Consider the following 6,000-nt stretch of genomic DNA (forward strand, 5'->3'; position numbering starts at 1 on the left):
GCAGAAAATCCTTTGCCGCCAGTGGCCAGGGCGGTGACTGCACCCTGGGGGCGGGAGGAAGAATCCCTGACGCTGACGTTATGACAAGCGCCTTTCTGGGTCTGCGGACCAGGCTCCCTCCGTGCAGTCCCAAAGCGCGCGAGGGCATTCCCCGCCGGCCTGCGTGTGTGCGCACACGCACCGCCAGAAGCAAGGGGGAAGACGCGTTTGCTTTTCAGCTAAAAACGGGTTCAGTTAAATATTGTAGCAGCATATACCAGTTCCCTTAAAAGACACAGCTACTGAGAGCAGCCTAAAGGTCCAGCTGTGATTTAGAATGCAGTATACTATGACTGAGAGTCGGGACATCACCTGTGGTCCCAGCTCCTTGAAGCAGGAGGATCCCTCGAGCCCAGGAATCTGAAGCCAGCCTGGGAAACATAAGATGTCCCTATCGTGGAAGAAAAAGAAAAATATGTATAATGCAGTTATTAAAAAAAAAATAGGGTAACTGTGGCCACATGGGAAACGCACATGATATTAAGCTTTTAAAACGGTATTTATGCTGTGAGGAAATCGTTAAAAGCTGTAGGGGTACAGAATTGAGCAGGTGCATGAAACAGTGGAAACTGTTGAGATCCTGAGATCACTAGGGTGTTTGGGGTTCATGTTCATGAATGTTATCAGGTGTTCGTGGCATGAACAGTCCTATGCAGCTTTAATCTCTTTTAAACAGAAGGAATGGCCGTGGGCCTCCAGCTCTCTGTGCATTAGCAGCTGTAGCAGGTTGTAAAGCGAGCATTAGTGCCTTTGGACCGTGCACAGCTCTGCTGTCCAGTTCCATTCCCAATCAGCAAGCTATGGAGGGTCAGAGGAAGAAAGGAGCATTGAGCCTTCAGATCCACCTTCAAAGCACAGCGCAAGTGTCACGTGGTGTCACTGGCGTTAGCAGAAAGACTTACTCCTGGCCAGGACCATCCTGAGGGAGCCACTGGCTGCCTCCTCAGATTCATCCCAGCCCCCTCTCACACACACACACACACACACACACACACACACACACACACACAGATCTGCTCTGTTGGTGCCCTTCCCTCATCCCCCCTATGAAAGTTTCCCTGTGACAGGCTGAGGCAGGAGATGGCAAGCTCAAGCCCAGCCAGGGCAACTGAGTGAATCAGTGAGACCCTGTCTCAAACGGAGAAATAAAGAAGGTTGAGGGTACTGCTTGATGAGAAAGCCCTGGGTTCTATCCCGAGACCACAAAAGAAAATATACAGAAAGAAGCTTCAGATGAGATGCTTCTGCCAGCCCACTGTTCTCTCTCTCTCTCTCTCTCTTTCTGCATCTCTCTGTGTGTCTCTGTCTCTCTGTCTCTGTCTCTCTCCTTTTCTCTGTTTCTCTCTCTGTGTCTCTCTGTGTGTGTCTCTCTCTGTCTGTCTGTCTGTCTGTCTGTCTGTCTCTGTCTCTGTCTCTCTCCCCTAGTCTTCCCCCTTTTGGATGCTGGGATGCTATAATTTTCCTTTCTTCATCTGTCTCCTAGAGGACTGTGTTCTCCAGGAAAACCTTCCCTCCCTCTTCCTTTCTTTCTCTCCTTTACTTAATCTTGCTTGCCTATGGGATGTTCTGAGTAGAACACTGAATTTCAAAAGATGGTTCTGTCTTATCTTTTAGTGATAACTAACATTATATTCTGGGTGATTGCTAATAATGATGAATGACTCATTGGAACTAAGACTTTATAAAGAGCTTTATTTAATTATCCAACATTTTATCCTGAAAATTTTCAAACATACTTGAAAAGACGAAATGTTTTCTCAAGATCACAATTCTCCCTACTTTAAATGGACCTAAGTGCTACCCCAAATCCCCAATAATTGGCTGGGACCAGTATGTTTTAAACCTCTAAATGCCAGAGTCAAAGGACTAGATTATTGGATAATCGGATTAATCTCGACCACGCAGTTACACCATGCAGAACCTCCTGCTTGGTAGAACTTGACTGAATAGATATTGTCTTCTATCTCATTTTGATTCTCGCAATTTTATACATGTGAAAGAGGATGTACATTAGCCATTTTACAGATGAAGACAGAGGTCAGGAACGCTGGCTTGCCTAACCTTTTAGTAAGGGGCAGACCCAGCTCTGGCCACCAGCTGTCCTCACACTCCCTCTCACCATGACACACTACAAGGAATTAGCTGATCCAGCTGATTAGTGCAGGATCCACTCGGTCCTGCACTAGGTTGTAGTCATCTGTCACTTCATACTATACATGGTTTTTTGACATTGCTGATGACGCACAGCTCTCACCCAAAACGAGAACAAAGTGGAGACAAATGAACCTTGAAGTGAGCACAGTCAGATCAGCACAGGTCAGTGGTGGGTCCAGGGAGAGCAGCTCCTGTTTTCGTGAGGCACACGGTGAAGGGAAAGCAATTTTAAATAAAAGCCCACTTTTCTCCTCCTGTAAAGGAGAGAAGTTGTCACTGCACAGTGAAATAAATGCCTGTCTATTTTATTTATTCTTTTAGTGTAGCTAAATCTATCAGTTTCCATGGTGCCCTGTGTTCACCATGGAAACTCTGACAAGCTCATTATGCTTTAGGGGGAGAAAGATACACCAAAAAATTAAGATGGGATAAACGCGTTCCTTTTAAAACTGTATTCTTCCGAGTGGGAAGCTTTGATGGGTAGCGAATCATGATGATCTCAATTTTCGAATTCTTAAGTGAGAACACAGGTGTGCCTATCCATCAAAAATACTCTCGGCTTCCCAGAATTACTTTATCTGTGTAGCAGTCAATATGTCTGTATCTCACTTGTGTATTTACTGCTCCAGAAAGATGATCCAACCTTCATCTCATCCTTCTGTGTACAAATACAATCTTAGCCCCGATATGTATTCCTCGTCTGTTTGTTCATTCAAGTATGTATTTACAGCACGCCTGTGGTTATAACTGCGTATGAAGCAAACATTGTCCTGCCCATGTAGGACTCACACCAGTCTTTCTCTCTGCCATGTCTGGGAGAAGAAATCAGTAGCTCTCATAGCCCAGCTCTGATTATTTCCCTGGCATGGTTGGAGGATGACAGGTAATAAATACTACCTTCCAGGTTTCAAGTGGTATGAATTTTATAACAGGCACCTAAGACTGGAGAGCTATCCTGAAGTATAGCATTTCTTCAGCATATCTTATTTTTCAAATATCTTTTATTTTTAAGTATTTTATAACATTGACATGCTTTTTTTTTTTTTAAGATTTGAGCATTTAAAGAATCCCTTTATGTCTTGCCATCCAGATATATCATCACTACTAACACCCTTGTGTTTTTCTTTAAAAAGCCCAAATACACAAAAGGCAAAAGATAATAAGCAGTTTGCAGAAGGGAAAAGCAAGCTAAAGAAAAGCCACCTCTACTGTGTAGGGCAGAAGTTACAACCATAGAAATGCATACCTGTTACTGAAATTCCAAGAAAGAAAGGAAAAATTTAGAATGAAAGCAGCCTAAATTAGGTTTTAGGTTTCCTGGTGGCAGATTTTTTCCTCCAGATGGAAGGCGGTAAGTACCATGTAAGGGGCTGTATCCACCTTTTACTCATTCCACGGATACCTAGAATCAGTGGCACTTTGGAAGAACTGTTCCACCATGGTAGTGAGCTCAAAGCAAGACCATTAGCCTTGATTTACTTTGTCTACATTTCTGATGTAAGAGGGGTTATAAAGACACTTTATTATCAAAGGACAAGCAAGGAAGAAAATCAGTCCCAGCTCAAAACCTGCCCAGTCATACCTCGGAAAAGTCACTCTACCATTCTGCACCTTGGTTTCCACATCTACAGGATGAGAGAGCATCTGCTGTCACCCCCAACTTCTTACCTTCCAAGCATTCATTTTTCTCATCTCCCCACCTGATACTTTTAAGTCTTAAAAACATTTTATCTATCAAGGTAACTAACACAATCCAGAACATGCCAAGTGCATTAAATGATTCCCCTTTTTATCAATTAAAGACCAACCTAAGAACCAGTCAGTGCTTCTGGTAACATGAACTCTGTAGTGTTATCCTGGTAAGTTCATGCAATTCAAACCAAAAGCAGATCTAAAATTCTACTTAGCCCACAAAATCTATCTTAGGTTGGACAAACTGCAGTAAGGCTTTGCAAAATGTTAGAAATTGCTTAACACAATTTGAATTTGTTGAGTAATCCTCCATAGCATCCTGCGACTCTGAATTGAAAAGTACTGAAGTAGGGTAGCCAAGCCACTGACATATGAGTTCACACAGTTTTGAGAACCAGTTGTCCTTAGACTTTTCCTCCTTAACCTACAAGAAACTGCAATTCTGATTTTCCACGTTGAGAACTGAAACCCAAGGATGATATGAATCCTATTAGCTGCTAAGTTTTGAGACTATAGATAAAGGTTGGTTTTATTTGAGGATATCACTGTGCAGCTCCGCTGGCTTGGGCTGACAGTGATTTGAGAGAGGGAAGACGCTGGTTCCTGTTGACCGCACACGCCAGTGGATCTGCTGAGTTACTGCCTTAGAGCCTGGGTGTTCAGATACCGGGCTAAGTTTGGGCTCTACACTGTCAGAAGCTACACACTGCTATCGCTATAAAAGACACACATCCAGTGACTGTTTAGATACTAAAGGCCAATGGAAATTGAAGGTAAATGACAAAATCCTGATGTTTTTAAAGCAGGGAAGATTCTTAGGCATTTTCTGAATATTTTTTGAACACGTAAAATTAGATTTATTTGGAAATCATAACAAAGGTCACTAACTTCCCCTCTCTTTATTTCTAATGAAAACATTATTATTTATAGAAAACACTTCCATAGGAAATACAAAAGTTACTAAAATCAACCCCTAAAGCCAGGGCAAAAACATTTCTGAGAAGCAATTTTAGTTATCAATATTGAATGTTGGGGTGTGTTTTCAAAAGTCTTTGTGAAAAAACATTCTTTATGGAATGACAGATAGTAGGGATTCAATAAATACCTGACAGTTTAATGTTATCTACATGAAAAACTCCAATTCACAATCTCTCATTTTTTTCTAGAGCACTCAGGTTATAATAGTGTACATACTACTATCATATGCTATAAAATTAAAAGCATATAAGTAGAGTTTGGGATATTTATAAGTTAATAATAATTAATTGACAGCTGATCATGGTGTTATAGGCCTTTAATCCCAGCTATTTAGGAAGCTGAAGCAAGAGGATCTCTAGTTGAAGCCAATTTAGATGAAACAGTGAGATCCTGTCTCAAAAAACAATCAACCCAAACAAACAAACACTGTGCCCATTGAAAATGGCCAAAAAAACCCAACTCAAACTCCCTAGGTGAAGTGAAGTGGGAATGGAAATATGTGTCTCTCACGTAACAGAAATACGCATCACCTCACTGTTCTCAAGGAGCAGGTTCAAGCCTTGGCTGCAGCCCTAGGTCTGCCTCTCTCCCTCCCCCTACCCAGCCTTCCATCCTCTGTCCCCTTGTCTCTCTCTTCCTTTCTGTTCCCCTGTCCTCTCTCTTTTCCTTCCATTTCTCATCTTCTCTTTCCATCTCTCATGCAAGGACTCCACTCCCTGACAGTCCTCTCCATGGATCCCAGATGGCAGCCCCACTTTGACTTTCTATTTCTCAAATCCAAGTGAAAGAAAAGTGATGCATTTTAGACTTCCTCAAAAATTCCAGGAGAGGGGGCTGGGGATTTAGCTCAGCGCCATAAGCGCCTGCCTGGCAAGTGCAAAGTCATGAGTTTGATCTTCAGTACCCCCCCAAAAAAATTCCAGCACAAAAACAAACAAACAAACAAACAAACACAAAAGAAACACTGTTTTATTAGCCCCAAATTGGACCACTGGTCCAATCCAAAAATACCCGTAGTCAGGGCAAGTGTGATGCATAGCTTTGATCTGGCCCACAAGTCTATGCCTCACTCAGGGGTGGAGTGGGAGGGGATGGAGGGGGGACAGTGGGGACAGGGATGCATCTGCCAACCTGAAA

This window comes from Cavia porcellus, unplaced genomic scaffold (assembly GCF_034190915.1).
Source record: "Cavia porcellus strain 051 isolate PalLab524CR breed Dunkin Hartley unplaced genomic scaffold, mCavPor4.1 scaffold_1, whole genome shotgun sequence".
NCBI lineage: Eukaryota > Metazoa > Chordata > Mammalia > Rodentia > Caviidae > Cavia > Cavia porcellus.